The sequence below is a fragment of the Tursiops truncatus genome, chromosome 1 (assembly GCF_011762595.2).
Source record: "Tursiops truncatus isolate mTurTru1 chromosome 1, mTurTru1.mat.Y, whole genome shotgun sequence".
NCBI classification, from domain to species: domain Eukaryota; kingdom Metazoa; phylum Chordata; class Mammalia; order Artiodactyla; family Delphinidae; genus Tursiops; species Tursiops truncatus.
Window position 1 is genome coordinate 124,189,571 of NC_047034.1, and position 19,637 is coordinate 124,209,207.

Below are 19,637 nucleotides of genomic sequence, written 5' to 3' on the forward strand. Positions count from 1 at the left end.
TATAATGTGATCATAAACATTTGTTATAAAAATAATTTAGCATATTTCTAGAATGATTTTTATGTCAGGAAAAAAAAATCTCCACAGAAATCATGATGAAAATATTAGAGTTTCTAGGGTAGCCAGAACTTGAGGGACCAGATGAAAAGAAGGGAAATTCATCAAGGTGTGCTCAACTTTCTACATGCTGTTTTTTCCTCTTAAGACATTTGCTCATTTTCAGTAAAAGTCAGGAGGCCAAAAGGCCAAGAAGCTTGCCAGAACAGATGCTGCCAAAGAAGCTAGTGAAGTTTCAAGGCAATCTCTTTAGGCTGGGAAGATAAAATTTGAGTCTGAGATGGCCAAAACAGCTACATGTGAAAGTTCAAGATCTCAGTGAGAAGAAAAGTGAAAATAAGTCACCCTGACACATGTTTAACTCACAAAACTTTTGCTATTTCAGCTGCACATGACAAAAAAAGGTAAGGAATCAAGCAGAAAGTTACTGTGAAGCAGAGTAGAACTTTTGACAGTTCTCTGGTGCTGAAAAAAATGGAGTTCAGTAGTTACCAAGAATGAGGGCTTTAAAATATAACCCAGGCTGTCAGTGGGGACTCCAGGAACATAGGCAAAAAAGAGGAAGCTGGAGTCTAATAGAGACTGAAAACCAGCCTCAAGTCTTTTCTGTCCGTGATTAGATTGAGGTGATGTACCTATCAGAGTACAGTGTACACTATCTCTAAAGGGAGATAGCATTATGCCAAGCCCACAGATTTTCAGATGTAACATCTGGCATTAAAAATATATATTCTTGACACACAAGGAAACAAGATTAAAGGGAAGAACAGGCAATCCAAACAAATCCAAACTCTTCAGGAGACTGTAAGAGAATCCAGAGTTGCAAACATAACATTCACAATATCTACAATGTTAAAAAAAAAAAAAAGCATAGGAAAATATGACCCATTCTCAAGAGAAAAGACAAAATGGAGGCCATCCCCAAGAAGACCTATATTTGGAATTAATCTCAAAGGATTTATAATAAATGTAGAACTGTGCTCAATGGTGAAAAAGAAAATCACTGATTTCTCATTAAAAACTATGTAGTCAAGAAGATAAGGAAATAACATTTTTAAAGTGTTAAAAGTAAATTTTAACCCAGAATTCTATATACAATGAAAATATTCTGTAATATAGGAGGCAAAATGAAGATATTTTGAAATAAAAGATAACTAAGAGAATTCATTGGTGGCAGACCTATACTTCAAGGATTGCTAAAGAAAAGTCCTTCAGATTGAACAGAAATGATACCAGATAGGAATTTGGCACTTTAGGAGAAAATAAATAACATCAACATTTGTTAAATATCTGGATGATTGTAAATATCTTCTTCTAATTTCTTTAAAATACATATACTATTTAAAGCAAAATTATTAGTTTGTTATGTATATTAGATATGTTACATAACTATAACATAAAGAATGGAGGGAGATAAATGGACTTATATGGTGGCAGGGTTTCTAATTTTTTTTGTTAAATAGTACAATATTACCTCTAACTAGACTGTTAAACATTATGGACATATATTGAAATATCTTGAGAAACAAGCAAAAAAAAAAAAAAAAAAAGACAAAAAGTATAACTAAAACACCAGTAAAGAAATTAAAATGGAATCTAAAACTATTCACATAATCAAAAAGAAGTCAAGAAAGGAGGAATAGAAAGCAAAAACACAGACTGAGGGGCAGTGTCAAACAGCAAATGAATAATAAAAACATCAGGTCTAAATTCAACCTAAAATTATCAACCATATTAATAATTGTATTAAAGTTTCATGTAGCAAACATTAAAGTCAGAGACTGTCAGATTCAAAAGAGGAAGACCAAACTATTTGTTGTAATAAGGGGTGTACTTTAAATACAAAGACAAAAGGAAGTTGAAAACAAATAGAAAAAATATACTACACAAACAGCAAGCATAGGAAATTGAGAATCATTATATTAATATCAGATAAAACAGAATTCAAAATAAAGGATCTTACCAGAGATAGAGAAGAACACTTCTAAATGATAAAAAAAGTCAAAACATAAGAATGAACTAAAAATCATATGTGTGTATGTACCTAATGTCAAAATCTCAAAGTAGGTAACACAAAAATCAGTAAGATTAAAGAGAGAAATAGATAATTCCACATAGTCAAAGACTTTTTCTTTTCTCTTTTGACAATTAATAGAACAATTAGAAACAAAACTCAGTAAAGACATAGATGATCTGAACAGCACTGTCAGCCCTTTTGACCTAATTAATATTTATACAATCCTACATCCAGCAATCTTAGAATATACATTTTCAAGTGCACATTGTATGTCCATCAATACAGACTATATGTTAAACTATAAAACAAATCTAAATAAATTTTTCAAAATTCAAATCATACAGTGTACATTCTCTGACCACAATGGAATTAAATTAGAAACTAGGAGCTATTAGATAATAGTAAGATATTAGGAAAGCATAAAATACTTGAAAACTAAATTACAAACTACTAAATAATTCATAGTTCAGAGAAGAAGCTATAAGGGAAATTATTAAACATTTCCAACTAAATGATAAGGAAAATTTAGCTCACTAAAAAGTATGGGATGAAACTAAACCAGTGCTTAGAGGGAAATGTATAGCTTTAAATAGATATATTAGGAAAGAAAGAGATTTAAAATTAATGACCTAGGTTTCCATCTTAAAAAGATAGAAAAATAGAACAAATTAAAGTCAGAATAGGTAACAAGGACGAAATAAGAAATATAATAATGGAACTCAATGGAAAACAAACAATGGAGAAAATTTTAAAAACTAGGCTTAGCAATATTGATGAAATATAAAACAGAGAAAACAGACTCCCAATATCAAGAATAAAAGAGAGATTATCATTTTGAATTCCACAGATATTAAAAGGATAATAAGGTAATTTTATGACCAAGTTTATGCCTAGAAATTTTTCAACTTAGATGAAAAAATTAATATTTAAAAAATACACCTAGTCCAAATTGATACAAGATAAAACAGAAAAATCTGTTTAGCCCTACATATATTAAAGTTAATGAACTTCTTATCCAAAATCTATAGGCACTCCAGACTCACATGGTCTTTCTCAAAAACTTCTCTCAAATATTTAAGGAAGAAATATCACCAGTCTTAAGCTTAGTGAAAAAAGAGTAGGGAAGAATTAGCAAGTTATTGTTACAAAACCAGCATAATCCTAATATTAAAATCTTACAAGGAGAGTACAAAAAAAATTCCAGCCCCCCAAATCCTCTTTACTATTGGTAAAGATACTACCAAAATACTAGCCAAATACAGCAGTATATCAAGAGGATATCAAGTATATCAAGATTAAGTAAGGTTAATATAGAAAAATAAATTTTATTTTTATATGTCAGTAGCAAAAAATTAGAAAATGAAATTTAAAAAACAATTCACTTTACCATAGCAACAAAAGCCACAAACTAAGTAGTAAATTAAACAAAAGATGTGTAAGACTTCCACCCTGAAAACTGAAAAAGTGAGAAAATATTAAGAAGATCTAAATAGACAGATAATTCATATATTCTACTGATTGGAAATGTTTAATTTTATACAGAAATGAAAAGGGCTTAGAATCTCCAAAGCTAGATTGAAAAAGTACAAAATAGAAGACTTACACTATCTGATTTCCAGACATACTGTAAATCAAAACGGTGTGGAACTGTGTAAGGGTTGATAGAATAAGGAGCTCCCAAATAGATCCTCACTTTCAACAAAGGTGCCAAATCCAATGGAGAAAGGAAAACCTTTTTAACTAATGATTCAGTTTTATATATATGTTTCAACTATATATATATATATATATATATATATATATATATATATATATGTTTTCAGATTATTTTCCATTATAGGTTATTACAAGATATTGAATATGGTTCCCTGTGCTATACAGTAAACCCTTGTTTTTACCTATTTTATGTATAGTAGTTTATATCTATTAATCCCATACTCCTACTTTATTCCCCCCCTTCCCCCTTGGTAACCATAATTTTGTTTCTATGTCTGTGAATCTGTTTCTGTTTATTTATATAGATTCATTTGTATTCTTTTTAGATTCCACTCATAAGTGATATCATATAATACTTGTCTTTCTCTGCCTGACTTCACTTAGTATGATATTCTCTGGGTCCATCCATGTTGCTGCAAATGGCAATAATTCATTCTTGTTTAGGGCTGAGTAATATTCCATTATATATAATGGAATATTAATACATATATTCTAAATAGTGCTGTTATGAACATTGGGGTGCATGTATCTTTTCAAATTAGAGTTTTCATCTTTTCTGGATATATGCCCAGGAATGGGATTGCTGGATCTTATGGTAGCTCTATTTTCAGTTTTTAAGGAACCTCCATACTGTTTTCCATAGTGGCTACAACAATTTACATTCCCACCAACAGTGTAAGAAAATATATACATTTACTTTTCTTAATCTCAATTTCTTCTTCTGTAAAATATTTATAAAGATTAATTAATTATAAACTATAATTACATACCATATACAAATATTTATTAATTACCAATATAAAGGAATATTATGAAGTTTACATGAGATAATGAATACAGTCTACACACTGTGTATTGTAAATGGTAGATTCTATTACTGCTACAATTATATTAAAAATCACATTTAAACTGCAAGGGTCAAAGCCACAGCTTGAAAAATCTGTTATGCCGTGAAAGGATTTTAGATTTCATATGTGGTAGAAAATGGAACGTCACTGAATAATTTTATCCAGAATAGTACCATGATACAGTTTGCATTAAAGAGATCATACTTCTTGCAATATAGAGGTGAATTGGAGGACACAATAAGGAAAACAGATATAAGACTATTTCAGTGGTCCATGAGAGAAATAATAAAGGTTTGAACCAAGTCAACCACAGAAACAGAGAAAAATGTATAAGTATGAGATTATAAAAGGCTGGAAATAATGGAGCATGGTTACCAATATAATGTTGCAACATGAAAAAGGAAGGAATCAAGAATGACATCCAGGCTCCAGAAGGATGATGACTTCATCAAGATAGCAAATCCAACAGGAAATACAGGTAGGAAGGTAGGTGGTAGGAGGGTAGGACTAGATTAATAAGATAAGGTTGGTTTTGAAGAAGTAGAGTTTGAGTTGTCTATAGTACATAAAAGCACAGGGATCTATCACACAATTCGGTTATGTTGGCTTCAACTTGGAGTTTAGGACACTTGTGGGTTTCCTACATATAATACTTAGATGAAGTTATGAGACCATATGTGACTGCTTATAGAGATTAGAGTGATAAAAAGAGAGCTAAGGATTAAACTTTGGAAAACATAAATATATGAAACATAGGTAGAAGAAATAGAACTCAAAAATGGAGGCCGAGAAGACACATCCATGTAGTACAAGGGAAATCAGGAGATACTCATGCTGAGGAAGCCAAGGTGGAAGTGTAACAAGAAGGAAGCAGTCAACCTTACCAAATGCTACAGGTAAGTAAACTAAGATTAGGAGAGAAGAAATACCATATGATTTAACAATCATTGGGTGGTTTGTGATGTTTATAGAGGAGTTTCATTGCAATGGTGGAGGCTATAATCAGACTATAGAAGGTTGAAGTATGAATGAACCATTCAGTAGACTGTTTTTGTTTTTGTTTTCCAAAACTAAGCACAGCAATGTTTTGGGTCCCAAGTCTTCTTCCAGAATTTTGCTACACCCTATCAAAGGTGAAGTCTATTTCTTATTTCCTTGAGCTGGAATAGGACTTTGTGACTGTCTCAATGAACAAACTATAGCAGTGTGACTTCCAAGTTTAGATCATAAAGGAAATAAAGATTTTGCCTCTCTCTCTCTCTCTGTCTCTCTTCTTTCTCTCCTTCTCTCCCTCTATCTCTCATTGCTGGTTCTTGAAACTTACATGTTGTGAGGAAGCCTAGGTCACATGGAGATTCTACATATAGGTATTCTGGCCGAAGGACCCAGCTAACTTCTCAGTGCTAACACCAGCACCAACTTCTAGAGTGAGCAATTCTTTGAATGATTTTAGTCCTTATCTTTTGAGCTGCTCCAGCTGAGACATCTGAAGCAGAGATGGGCTATCCCCATTAAGTCATTCTCAAATGGTAGATTACATATCCTAGATGCTTTAGGCCACTAGGTTTTCGACAATATTTTATAACCACAGTAAACAGCACAGATGCAAAGGAAAAGAAACCATAAATGTAAATTATTCTTTGGAAGTCCTTAGCACTGAAGAATTACAGGAGAAAATGAAATTAATATCCAGATGAAGACAGAAGGTAAAGAATGTTTGGGAGTTTTTAATTTTGTTATCAAAACAGGGTCATCATAAGAGGAATCAACATGGTGGAGTAGGAGGACCTGGAACTCACCTCCCCCGTGAATGCATCAAAAATACATCTGCATGGGGCTTCCCTGGTGGCGCAGTGGTTGAGGGTCCGCCTGCCGATGCAGGGGACATGGGTTCGTGCCCTGGTCCGGGAAGATCCCACACGCCATGGAGCTGCTGGGCCTGTGAGCCATGGCCGCTGAGCCTGCGCGTCCGGAGCCTGTGCTCCGCAACGGGAGAGGCCACAGCAGTGAGAGGCCCGCGTACCGCAAAGAAAAAAAGAAAAAAATCTGCATGTAGAAAAATTCTCACTGAAAACTAAATGGAGGCTAGCAGAAAGACTCCTATACAACCAAGGCTGTAAGAATGGGAAGAGAAGCGATCAGGTTGGGACCTGTGCCCCTGGGAGGGAACTCAGAGGAAAAGCAGAATTGCATGGGCAGAGACCCTCTATGTGGAGTGAGCAGCTGGAGCCACATATTGGGCACCCCAGCCCCAGGGTCCAACAAATGGAAGACAAGCCCCCTTCTCTTGTTGGAGGGCTGATGGGACCAACAAGAGGGCTATGGGAAGCCCAGACTCTCCTCATGAGGAGTGTGTGAATGCTTGCTTGTTCCCAAAGCAGGGTGAAGAGGCTGGATTGAAATTAAAACTGCAAGGTGGCTGACTCATTTCCCACAACCACCCTAGCATGCACCTAACATAAGCTGGCTGCTTGTGTCCTGTAGCAGCTCCACCCAGGAGCAAGCGGGGCTGCCGTGACCAAGGAAACTACTTGGCCAGCCATGAAACCCTGAGGCAGCTCAAACCCTAAGTCACATCTGAATAGGAAGGTGGTAGTTATGACTGGTGATTGCACAGGCTATGCATCAGAGGCAGTCCAGACTAGTGACAGTGACCAGACCGCCACAGCCTGCACCACAGCCCTTGTCAAATACTAACACCTGCCCCTCTTGTTCCAAGCACTGCTCCTCTCTGGGGCAAGGTAAGCCAGTGCCTGGAGGGGGAACTGAGCTAGCTCAGAATCAACCCTCAGGACGCCTGCTCCAGCAACTTGAGACCTGACCCTGCCCTCAATAAGACAGTGACAGCAACCGAGCAGAAGGGAAGCCCTGCTTCACACCTGGCTCCAGGCCTAACCCCTCCTTATCCAGCCCCACCTCTATCAAAGTAATAGCTGCCAGCACACTCTGAGAAAAGACATGACTTCTGTTCACATGAAAACCAGCTGCCCCATCAAAGACAACCGGACAGCAAAAAGAAAAAAACAATTTAAATTTAAAAAAAGGAAAACCATTGAAGGGATATTTGGGATAACATCAAGCATACCAACGTTCACATTATAGGGATCCCCAGAAGGAGAAAGGATAGAGAAGGGGGTCAAAAATGTATTTAAGGGCTTCCCTGGTGGCGCAGTGGTTAAGAGTCCACCTGCCGATGCAGGGGACACGGGTTCGTGCCCTGGTCTGGGAAGATCTCACATGCCGCGGAGCAGCTGGGCCCGTGAGCCATGGCCGCTGAGCCTGCGCATCCGGAGCCTGTGCTCCACAACGGGAAAGGCCACAACAGTGAGAGGCCCGCATACCACACACACACAAAAAAAAATGTATTTAATGAAATTATGACTAAAAATTTCCCAAGCCTTAAAGAAGGAAACAGATATCCAGGTACAGAAAGCACAGAGGGTCCCAAAGAAGATGACCCAAACAGACCCACACCAAGACATGTAATAATTAAAATGACAAAAGTTAAAGAGAGAATTCTAGTGGCAACAATAGAAAAACAAAGAATCATACACAAAGGAACACCCATAAGGTTATCAGATGATTTTTCTGCAGAAATTGTGCAAGCCAGAAGGGACGATAGATCTAAAATGCTGAAAGGGAAAACCTGCAAGACTGTCATTTAGAATTGCAGGAGAGATAAGAAACTTTCAGATAAGCAAAAACTAAAAGTTCATCAATACTAAATCAAACAGGAGGAGGAGCTTCAAGATGGCGGAAGAGTAAGACTAAGACGTGGAGATCACCTTCCTCCCCACAAATACAACAGAAATACATCTACATGTGGAACAACTCCTACAGAACACCTACTGAATGCTGGCAGAAGACCTCAGACCTCCCAAAAGGCAAGAAACTACCCACGTACCTGGGTAGGGCAAAAGAAAAAAGAAAAAAACAGAGACAAAAGAATAGGGACAGGACCTGCACCAGTGGGAGGGAGCTGTGAAGGAGGAAAGGTTTCCATACACTAGGAAGCCCCTTCGTGGGCGGAGACTGCAGGTGGCGGAGTGGGGAAGCTTCGGAGCCACAGAGGAGAGCACAGCAACACGGGTGCGGAGGGCAAAGTGCGGGAGATTCCTGCACAGAGGATTGGTGCCGACCGGCACTCACCAGCCCGAGAGGCTTGTCTGCTCACCCGCTGGGGCGGGTGGGGGCTGGGAGCTGAGGCTCGGGCTTTGGTCGGATCCCAGGGAGAGGACTGGGGTTGGCTGCGTGAACTCAACCTGAAGGGGGCTAGTGCGCCACAGCTACCCGGGAGGTGTCTGGGAAAATGCCTGGACCTGCCGAAGAGGTAAGAGACTTTTTCTTCCCTCTTTGTTCCTGGTGCGTGAGAAGAGGTGATTAAGAGTGCCGCCTAAAGGAGCTCCAGAGACGGGCGAGAGCCGCGGCTAAAAGGGCGGACCCCAGAGACGAGCATGAGATACTAAGGCTGCTGCTGCCGCCACCAAGAAGCCTGTGTGCGAGCACAGGTCACTCTCCACACTGCCCCTCCTGGGAGCCTGTGCAGCCCGCCACTGCCAGGTCCCGTGACACAGGGACAACTTCCCCGGAAAAACCAATGGCGCGCCTCAGGCTGTTGCAACATCACGCTGGCCTCTGCCGCCGCAGGCTCGCCACACATCCGTACCCCTCCCTCCCCACGGCCTGAGTGAGCCAGAGCCCCTGAATCAGCGACTCCTTTAACCCCGTCCTGTCTCAGTGCAGAACAGATGCCCTTGGCGAGCTACACACACAGGCGGGTCCAAATCCAAAGCTGAATCCCAGGAGCTGTGAAAACAAAGAAGAGAAAGGGAAGTCTCTCCCAGCAGCCTCAGAAGCAGCGGATTAAATCCCCACAATCAACTTGATGTACCCTGCATCTGTGGAATACCTGAATAGACAATGAATCATCCCAAATTGAGGAGGTGGACTTTGGGAGCAATGACATTATATATATATATATATATATATGGTTTGTTTTTTTTTCCCTTTTTCTCTTTTTGGGAGTGTGTATGTTTCTGTGTGTGACTTTTTTCTGTAGAGCTTTGCTTTTACCATTTGTCCTAGGGTTCTGTCTGTCCGTTTTTCAGTTTTTGTGAGGGTTTTTTGTTTGTTTGTTAGCTTTAGTATAGTTTTTAACACTTATTGGTGGATTTTTGTTTTAGGTTTGGTAGCTTCTTTTTCTTTCTTTTTTGTTTTCTTATTTTAAAAAAAAGTAATATTTTTTTATTTGAAAAACTTTATTTTATTTTACTTTATGTTATTTTATTTTTTTAAATCTTCTTTCTCTCTTTCTTTTTTATTCTCACTTTTATTCTGTGCTGTGTACATGACAGGCTCTTGGTGCTCCAGGCAGATGTCAGTGCTGTGCCTCTGAGGTGGGAGAGCCAAGTTCAGGACACTGGTCCACAAGAGAACTCCCAGCTCCACATTATATCAAACGACGAAAATCTCCCAGAGATCTCCATCTCAATGCCAAGACTCAGCTCCACTCAATGACCAGCAAGGTCCAGTGCTGGACACCCTATGCCAAACAACTAGCAAGACAGGAACACAACACCATCCATTAGCAGAGAGGCTTCCTAAAATCATAATAAGGCAAAAGACACCCCAAAACACACCACCAGACATGGATCTGTGCACCAGAAAGACAATACCCAGCCTCACCCACCAGAACACAGGCACTAGTCCACTCCACCAGGAAGCCTACACAAGCCACTGCACCAACCTGAGCCACTGGAGGCAGACACGAAAAACAAAGGGCACTACGAACATGGAGCCTGTGAAAAGGAGACCCCAAACACAGTAAGTTAAGCAAAATGAGAAGACAGAGAAACACACAGCAGATGAAGGAGCAAGGCAAAAACCCACCAGACTTAACAAATGAAGAGGAAATAGGCAGTCTACCTGAAAAAGAATTCAGAATAATGACAGTAAAGACGATCCAAAATCTTGGAAATACAATGGAGAAAATACAAGAAACGTTTAACAAGGACCTAGGATAACTAAAGAGCAAACAAACAGTGATGAACAACACAATAAATGAAATTAAATATTCTCTAGAAGGGATCAATAGCAGAATAACTGAGGCAGGAGAATGGATAAGTGACCCAGAAGATAACATAGTGGAAATAATTACTGCAGAGCAGAGTAAAGAAAAAAGAATGAAAAGAATTGAGGACAGTCTTAGAGACCTTTGGGACAACATTAAACGCAACAACATTCAAATTATAGGGGTCCCAAAAGAAGAAGAAAAAAGAAAGGGACTGAGAAAATATTTGAAGAGATTATAGTTGAATATCTCCCTAATATGGGAAGGGAAATATTTAATCAAGTCCAGGAAGCACAGAGAGTCCCATACAGGATAAATCCAAGGAGAAACACGCCAAGACATATATTAATCAAACTATCAAAAATTAAATACAAAGAAAAAATATTAAAAGCAGCAAGGGAAAAACAACAAATAACACACAAGGGAATCCCCACAAGGTTAACAACTGATCTTTCAGAAGAAACTCTGCAAGCCAGAAGGGAGTGACAGGACATATTTAAAATGATGAAGGAGAAAAACCTACAACCAAGATTACTCTACCCAGCAGGGATCTCATTCAGGTTTGATGGAGAAATTAAAACCTTTAAAGACAAGCAAAAGCTAACAGAATTCAGCACCACCAAACCACCTTTACAACAAATGCTAAAGGAACTTCTCTAGGCAGGAAACACAACAGAAGGAAAAGACCTACAATTACAAACCGAAAACAACAAAATGGTAATAGGAACATACATATCGATAATTACCTTAAATGTAAATGGATTAAATGCTCCCACCAAAAGACTTAGACTGGCTGAATGGATACAAAACCAACACCCGTATATATGCTGTTTACAAGAGACCCACTTCAGACCTAGGGACACATACAGACTGAAAGTGAGGGGATGGAAAAACTATTCCATGCAAATGGAAATCAAAAGAAAGCTCGAGTAGCAATTCTAATATCAGACAAAATAACTTTAAAACAACGACTATTACAAAAGACAATGAAGGACACTACATAATGATCAAGGGATCGATCCAAGAAGAAGATAAAACAATTGTAAATACTTATGCACCCAACATAGGAGCACCTCAATACATAAGGCAAATACTAACAGCCATAAAAGGGGAAATGGCCAGTAATACAATCAGAGTAGGGGACTTTAACACCTCACTTTCACCAATGGACGGATCATCCAAAATGAAAGTAAATAGGGAAAAACAACCTTTAAATGATACATTAAACAAGATGGACTTAATTGATATTTATAGGACATTCCATCCAAAAACAACAGAATACACATTCTTCTCAAGTGCTCATGGAACATTCTCCAGGATAGATCATATCTTGGGTCACAAATCAAGCTTTGGTAAATTTAAGAAAATTGGATTCATATCAGTTACCTTTTCTGACCACAGTGCTATGAGACTAGATATCAATTACAGGAAAAAATCTGTAAAAAATACAAACACATGGAGGCTAAACAATACACAATTTAATAATCAAGAGATCACTGAAGAAATCAAAGAGGCAATCAAAAATACCTAGAAACAAATGACAATGAAAACACAACGACCTAAAACCTATGGGATGCAGCAAAAGAAGTTCTAAGAAGGAAGTTTATAGCAATACAATCCTACCTTAAGAAACAAGAAACATCTCAAATAAACAACCTAACCTTACACCTAAAACAATTAGAGAAAGAAGAACAAAAATACCCCAAAGAGAGCAGAAGGAAAGAAATTATAAAGATCAGATCAGAAATAAATGAAAAAGAAATGAAGGAAACAATAGCAATGATCAATAAAACTTAAAGCTGGTTTTTTGAGAAGATAAACAAAATAGATAAACCATTAGCAAGACTCATCAAGAAAAAGAGGGAGAAGACTCATCAATAGAATTAGAAATGAGGAGAAATAACAACTGACACTGCAGAAATACAAAGGATCCTGAGAGGTTACTACAAGCAACTATATACCTATAAATTGGACAACCTGGAAGAAATTGACAAATTCTTATAAATGCACAACCTTCCGAGACTGAACCATAAGAAATAGAAAATATGAACAGACCAATCACAAGCACTGAAACTGAAACTGTGATTAAAAATTTCCAACAAACAAAAGCCCAGGACCAGACGGCTTCACAGGTGAATTCTATGAAATATTTAGAGAAGAGCTAACACCTATCCTTCTCAAATTTTTCCAAAATATAGCAGAGGGAGGAACACTCCCAAACTCATTCTGCAAGGACACCATCTTCCTGATACCAAAACCAGACAAAGATGTCACAAAGAAAGAAAACTACAGGCCAATATCACTGCTGAACATAGATGCAAAAATCCTCAAGAAAATACTAGCAAACAGAATCCAACAGCAGATTAAAAGGATCACACACCATGATCAAGTGGGTTTACCCCAGGAATGCAAGGATTCTTCAAAATACGCAAATCAATCAGTGTGATACACCGTATTAACAAATTGAAGGAGAAAAACCATATGATCATCTCAATAGATGCAGAGAAAACTTTTGACAAAATTCAGCACCCACTTATGATAAAAACCCTCCAGAAAGTAGGTATAGAGGGAACTTTCCTCAACATAATAAAGGTCATGTATGACAAACCCACAGCCAGCATCATCCTCAATGGTGAAAAACTGAAAGCATTTCCACTAAGATCAGGAACAAGACAAGGTTGTCCACTCTCACCACTATTATTCACCATAGTTTTGGAAGTTTTAGCCACAGCATCAGAGAAGAAAAAGAAATAAAAGGAATCCAAATTGGAAAAGAAGTAAAGCTGTCACTGTTTGCAGATGACATGATACTATACATAGAGAATCCTAAAGATCCTACCAGAAAACTATTAGAGCCAATCAATGAATTTGGTAAAGGAGCAGGATCCAAAATTAATGCACAGACATCTCTGGCATTCCTATACACTAATGATGAAAAATCTGAAAGTGAAATCAAGAAAACACTCCCATTTACCATTGCAACCAAAACAATAAAATATCTAGGAATAAACCTACCTAAGAAGCCAAAGACCTGTATGCAGAAAATTATAAAACAGTGATGAAAGAAATTAAAGATGATAAAAACAGATGGAGAGATGTACCATGTTCTTGGATTGGAAGAATCAACATTGTGAAAATGTCTATACTACCCAAAGCAATCTACAGATTCAATGCAATCCCTATCAAATTACCACTGGCACTTTTCACAGAACTAGAACAAAAAATTTCACAATTTGTATGGAAACACAAAAGACCCTGAATAGCCAAAGCAATCTTGAGAAAGAAAAACGAAGCTGGAGGAATCAGGCTCCCTGACTTCAGACTATACTACAAAGCACAGTAATCAAGACAGTATGGTACTGGCACAAAAACAGAAATATAGATAAATAGAAAAGGATAGAATGCCCAGAGATAAACCCACACACATATGGTCACCTTATCTTTGATAAAGGAGACAAGAATATCCAATGGAGAAAAGACAGCCTCTTCAATAAATGGTGCTGGGAAAAGTGGACAGCTACATGGAAAATAATGAAATTAGAACACTCCCTAACACCATACACAAAAATAAACTAGAATGCATTAAAGACCCTAATATAAGGTCAGACATTATCAAACTCTTAGAGGAAAACATAGGCAGAACACTCTATGACATAAATCACAGCAAGATCATTTTGACCACCTCCTAGAGAAATGGAAATAAAATCAAAAATAAACAAGTGGGACCTAATGAAACTTCAAAGCTTTTGCACAGCAAAGGAAACCATAAACAAGACAAAAAGACAACCCTCAGAATGGTAGAAAATATTTGCAAATGAAGCAATTGACAAAGAATTTATCTCCAAAATTTACAAGCCACTCATGCAGCTCAATATCAAAAAAACAAACAACCCAATCCAAATATGGGCAGAAGACCTAAATAGATATTTCTCCAAAGAATATATACAGATTGCCATCAAACACATGAAATAATGCTCAACATCATTAATCATTAGAGAAATGCAAATCAAAACTACAATGAGATATCATCTCACACTGGTTAGAATGGTCATCATGAAATGTCTACAAACAATAAATGCTGGAGAGGGTGTGGAGAAGAGGGAATTCTCTTGCACTGTTGGTGGGAATGTATATTGATACAGCACTATGGAGAAAAGTATGGAGGTTCTTTAAAAAAGTAAAAATAGAACTACCATACGACCCAGCAATCCACTACTGGGCATATACCCTGAGAAAACCATAATTCAAAATGAGTCATGTACCAAAATGTTCATTGCACCTCTATTTACAATAGCCAGGACATTGAAACAACCTAAGTGTCCATCAACAGATGAATGGATAAAGAAGATGTGTCACATATATACAATGGAATATTACTCAGCCATAATAAGAAACAAAATTGAGTTATTTGTAGTGAGGTGGATGGACACAGAGTCTGTCATACAGAGTGAAGTAAGTCAGAAAAGAAAAACAAATACTGTATGCTAACACATATATATGGAATTTAAAAGAAAATGGTCATGAAGAACCTAGGGGCAAGACGGGAATAAAGACACAGACTTACTAGAGAATGGACTTGAGGATATGGGGAGTGGGAATGATAAGCTGGGACAATGTGAGAGAGTGGCATGGACATATATATACTACCAAACGTAAAATAGATAGCTAGTGGGAAGCAGACACATAGCACAGGGAGATCAGCTCGGTGCTTTGTGACCACCTAGAAGGGTGGGATAGGGAGGGTGGGAGGGAAGAAGATGCAAGAGGGAAGAGATATTGAGACATATGTATATGTATAACTGATTCACTTTGTTATAAAGCAGAAATTAACACACCATTGTAAAGCAATTATACTGCAATAAAGATGCTTAAAAAAAGAAAGAAAGAAAGAAAAAAAAATAACTAAATCAACCGTAAAAGACATATTGAAAAGTCTTCTCTAAATGGAAAAGGCTATAACGAGAAGCAAGTAACTATAGGAAAGGAAAATCCAGCTAGTAAAGAGACAATATATTAAAGAGTGAGGATCAATCACTTAAATAAGGTAGTACAAAGGTTAAATGACAAAAAAATGAAAAATCACACTGGGGGGTGTGGTGCTGGGATGAATTGGGAGATTGAGATTGACATATATACACTAATATGTATAAAATAGATAACTATTAAGAACCTGCTCTATAAAAAATAGAGAAATTAAATTTTAAAAAAGGAGAATCAATTATAACTGCAACAATCCATAAATGAATAAACATGAAGATGTAAAGAGTGACAATCAAAAATGTAAAGTGTGGAGGAATGGAGTAAAAAGTGTAGATCTTTTAGAACGTGTTCTAACTTAAAGGACTACCCGTTTAAAACAAATAGACATAGTTATAGGTCAACATATACGAGCCCCACAGATTTAAATCCTTCAATAGATACACAAAAACAAGAGAGAAAGGAACACAAGCATATCACTAAAGAAAATCATCAAACCACAAGGGAAAAAACTAAAAGAAGAAAAGAACAGGGAAAGACTACAAAACCTAGGGGAAGTTTTCTGAATGTGCTTTGATTTTCAATCCCAGCATTATTTATACTTAGGTTACTATTCCCTTGCATTTATATAGAAAAGAGAGAGTTGAATTCCACTTCCTTTTAGTTTCCATAACTTATATTCAAAGGAAATTTAATTGTTAACCCAATAATTAATCATATTTTAGGCAGTAGATCTAAATCATAGAACAAGTGAGGAGTGAACGAGAGGGTCTTCTTTTCATTTTCATGATATTTAAGGCCAGAAACCTTGAATATAAACTTGGATTTTTCTTGACAATTTGTTGATGTTTTTCCATCTTCTTTAATGAAGTAAACAGTACCTGATGCATTGTAAAGATAGTTTTCTTAAATAGCTAAACTAAGGAATGAAAGTTTTCAAGATGACAGTTACTTATTTTGCTTCTGCAGAAGACAGACTCATAGCAAGCTTCTTGCATACAGACAGAAAAATAATGCATTTTCTGTTAAAAATGAAGGTGCTGGGATTATTTCAAACTATGTACATAGCTAAGGGATACATATTTACGCTGTTTGGAGGATGCTCCATTTCATTTTGACAGCAAACAGATTCAAGTATGTACAATAAGAAATCACTGTGAATTTTCTTCTGACCATTCTTATAACTGCAGAAGTGGTTCAAAGATCTATGTTCAATTTGCAGATGTGCATGTACCTGCGTGGGAAGTACTGAATTATATAAATGTTTATTTCCTGTTTGTCCTATTTAGTACATACTATAAAGCAACTTCTCCATGCTTTGTTCTTGATTAGATAAATGAATCCATAATCAGTCTTTGCACAGTGAAAATAAGCAGTAAGAAAAAATTCCCATTAAGGTTGTTCTGAATTATGTTCTGTTTTTCTAGCTTAGCACCGGAGACTTTCCTGTATTTGATAATCTCTTATGTATCTACCATTATTGCTAACATTTCTTCTTTCTCTCACCTCAGTGATAAATGTGTACTTCTTGTTCATAATTTTTAGCCCATTTTTAAAGAGATAAGTGGATCATTTTCATTATGAACATGGAGCTGTGAGTTAACCTCACTGCTCTTCAGCTTGTTTCTTTGTAACACGGAAAAATTATAGCAACTTCATGGATTTTGGTGAGTACCAAAGATATATCACTCTTGATGTGTAAATCTGTAAGCTATGAATTATTCTCCCCAACAGTTTCATCTTAAAAAGACTCTTGTTTAAAGACTATTTTCTATGCTGAAAGAACCTAAAATATTTGCAATATTTAAAAATATTTTGAAACTCTATATTTGTTTAGTAGTAAGAAGATGTTTCCCATTACTTTCTCGTCTTCATCTATAAAATGAGGATAATAATACCAACTTGTAGGATTGTGGTAGGAGTTCAGTGAAAAACTTATATACAAATCCCTAAGAAGAGCGCAGGGCGTATGGTAAACACACAGTAAATACATTGTTATTATCAATATTGCATAACCAAGTCCACACGCAAAGATTTGGAGACAACAGGGAACAATATGGAAAATAATTTGTTGTTTTCATTACATGAGGTTAGTTGATTTTCTCCAGGGAACATGTCCCAAGATAATGGATATGAACAGGGGCTGAAGATTTTTGCCAGCATATATAAAGAACTATTCCTCTTCTTCTCTTACTTTATGCACTCAATAACACATTTTGTAAATTTCCTGAACATGTTATTTGTTAAGTGTCAGCCTAGTCAGCTTGCATGTGTAAGAAAAATGGATTTCTCAGTTGGAAGAAGACAATTCATCAAGTAGGAGACACATGAAAGATAAGAACTGTGAAGATTATTTATTTACACACTTAGATGCTGTTTTCTATGTGGTATCCATTGTTTTAAGCACTTTAACCATATTAACTAATTTAGAAATCATTATATATATATATATACATATATATATATATATATATATATATATATATATATATATATATATATGATTATAGTAGCCTCTATTACTCTTTCTGTTTTACATATAGGAAAATTGAGACACACAGGGTTAAGCAAATTTTGCAAGATCATACTGCTAATGATTGGAGTTGACTTGAACACAGTGAGTCTGGGTCCAGAGCCCTTGCTGTTAAGCACTACATAGGCTCTTTCTAGAAACTTTTGGTGCCTTCTATAATACAGCTCCTTTTTTCATTCTGGTCACTATATCACCTTTTGGCCTTTTGCTTTACTGGGCCATTGATTCAATCTCCATGTGAGAATGTTTACTATCTTATCACTACTTGGCCAAGCAAGCATGGTTAGTGGAAAACACTCAGATCTGAGAATCAAAATTTAGATACTGTTTTCTTTGCTGTGTGAACTCTACTTATTCCACTATCTTCCATAAGGCATTATTTTTTGTCTGAATTTCATAAGGGAAGATCTATGCTTAAGTAAGTGGGAAATGATAAGTTAAAGGAACTTAAATAGAAATTTTAAATCACAGAATTTCCAAAAAATTGATATTCTGGGATTTTTCACAGACAGATCTAAGAAAAATTATTTTACAAACTCATTTTGAATGAAACGCTTTTTATACCGAAAATCTCAAAATTTCATACCACTAATGCTTTGAAGAAAAGATTTTGGAAATTCTTAATTACTTACTTTAACTCTGAAACATACTTTCTTATTTTTATGAAAAAGAGTTTATTTTGTATGATTCTAACTAGACAAAAATCCTTTAATTATGACAAATAAGGAAGGAAATCAATGTCATTTATATTCACTTTGATTCATTATTATGTTTTCATGCAAAATCTGATCAAATATCTGGAAAATTTCTTCCTTAGGAGGCTGGAAGATAAAGTAAAAAACAGGCTGAAATTAATACTCAAACTAATATTGATACAGTGAGTCTTCTGTAAATTTGTGTCTCATTTCTTAATGGCAGAAAATCTATATTACTCATCTTTGTATCCCCTATGCCTAGCGGAGTTCTTTGCACAGAATAGCTCTGGATGGAATGAAACTAGTATGGCAAGCTTTCTCAAGAAAATTCCAAGTAAGAATGACCACTGAGAGTGCCATTTAGGTTTGTTTTCAGTAACATTGCAATGTTTTTGTAATACAAAAGATATGCCCCTTAAATCCAAGGACAGCTTTATTGTTGACCAAATACAGAAAAAAAAAAAATGCTTGTTGATGGGTAGAAAACAACTTCTGAAGATCTGAACAGAAGTATTTAAAATGAAGTGTTTTCAATTTGTCATTTCTTATGTTTTCCTAAATTTACAAAACAATTTCTATTCAAAAATGATTTTTTAATAGATCAATTCTCTCATTGTACTGTGATAAATTTTAACACCCGAAATGTCTCTTCAAATCCAAGAACTTCTTCAGTCCATGGTGCTCAGTGCTTTATACTGAATTTCTATAAGCAACATCAAAGCTT